Source organism: Amblyomma mixtum, chromosome 3 (assembly GCF_055824585.1).
Source record: "Amblyomma mixtum isolate Tamu chromosome 3, ASM5582458v1, whole genome shotgun sequence".
NCBI lineage: Eukaryota > Metazoa > Arthropoda > Arachnida > Ixodida > Ixodidae > Amblyomma > Amblyomma mixtum.
The window spans coordinates 282982344-282984220 of record NC_143014.1 but is presented as its reverse complement, the minus strand read 5'-3'; the positions used below and the strand labels follow the sequence as shown (position 1 = coordinate 282984220).

General features: G+C 47.9%; 1 pseudogene; it reads left to right on the top strand.

The window, feature by feature from the left end:
- Nucleotides 1-487: 487 nt before the first annotated feature.
- On the top strand, nt 488-1627 carry LOC149355045 (uncharacterized; annotated as a pseudogene).
- The last annotated feature ends 250 nt before the right edge of the window (nt 1628-1877 follow it).

The following is a 1877-nucleotide window of genomic DNA, read 5'->3' as shown; positions in this document are numbered from 1 at the left end:
GTACTGCGCTTAAAATTTACTCAGCAGCGAATGGGCGTGAAAACAGCACAACGATGAAGCTTACTAATCCGCTCCGCTTCTTAGTCCAGATTATGGCATAGGCTCACTTCAGCGCCGTATCGCTGTCCTCATCTGCCGGTGACGCGAGCAAGTTGCCGTATCATTTCGACGACGCACGAGGACCTGCTTGGCCGCCCGACGGACACATTTTCACGGTTGTCCCTCAACCACACCAAGGATCCGGATCGACGGCAACAACATCTTCTTCTGCCTATATGAAGCGCTGGCGGAACCCCGGCGCCTTAGTGGGCGTGAGAACTGCGCAACGTTGAAGTTTACTAATCCGCTCCGCTTCTTCGTCCAGGTTTGTCCTGTTACCTCTATGTACGCTAAGAAATCGAATAATGTGTGCCTGTTGCTGTTCCCACGCCCGCGAGTTTTGCTTTCATTGTGTTGTGATTGCCTTGACGTTACAACTCAACTGCTAATGTTGTCCGGGGATGTGGAGCTCAACCCTGGGCCCAACAAGAAAGCCCAGGCGCAGGACCCCTTACCTGATTTGCCGTCCCAGCAATTTGACGATATGTTTGCCATGCTACGAACTATCAACACTCGAACTGAAAAACCGAACTGAGCACCGTAACCACTCATCCACCTTTTTTTTTTTCAACACTCGAACTGAAAAAAACGGTGGCTGAGTGGTTACGGTGCTCGGCTGCTGGCCCGAAAGACGCGGGTTCGATCCCGGCCGCGGCGGCTGAATTTCTTGAAGGCGAAATTCTAGAGGCCCGTGTGCTGTGCGATGTCAGTGCACGTTAAAGAACCCCAGGTGGTCGAAATTTCCGGAGCCCTTCACTCCGGCGTCTCTCATAGCCTCAGTCGCTTTGGGACGTTAAACCCCAATAAACCAAACCAATCGAACTGAAAAAATGGAAAAGAATCAGATGGATTTAATTCAGTCAGTTCGTGAACTTACAGAAACCCAGGAGGAATTTAAGAAAAATCTATGCCAGATAGACGACCGACTAACGGAGGTTGCGCACAAAACTGGCGTCTTTGACAGTGTCGCGAAGGAGGTGGAGCGTCTTCGCCAGTCGACTGACCAGCTTACAGGCGAAAACAATGAACTGCACTGTAAGCAGGCTGAACTGGACGACAGGCAACGGCGAGAGAATCTTCTGTTCTACGGCCTAGCCGACACAGAATAAGAATCCTGGGCCCAGTCGGAAGAAAATTGGTCAATGTCCTTTCATCCTGCTTGAAAATCCCACCCTCAGAAATTTTGATCGAGAGAGCCCACCGGCTCGGCAGGTATACGTCAAATAAGTGCAGACCAATTATTGGCAAATTCTCATCTTCAAAGGTCAAACAGCAAGTGCTCCTCAATAGTTCTAAGTTGAAAGATGAAAAAATTTCGGTCAGTGACGACTATTCTCCCGCTACACGTCTTGCTAGGAAAAAACTGGTCGAATTTGGGAAATCTCAACCCTTAACCTTCAAACTTCACTTCAACAAGTTGTTCAAAAATAAAAAGTGTTACATCTATAATCCTTTTGATGATTGTGTGAATGAAATTCCTAGCACCTTCACGCCACCGGTTGAATGCTCTGATTCCGTCCAGGAATAGTCTAATGCTTGCGCATCAACCACTGAATAGCACTACGCGAGGGGCAGTGAATTAAAGTTACCGGTCATTAACCCACTTTCGTTCTTATTCACAAATATTCGAAGCATACTTCCAAAACACGACGATCTTTGCTATCAATGCTTGTGACGCCGACATAATGTGTCTTACTGAAACTTGGTTGTCTGCGACGGTTGATAGCAGTGAATTGTTCTACTTTTAAAAACGCTACAACGTTTATCAGCGCGAGAGG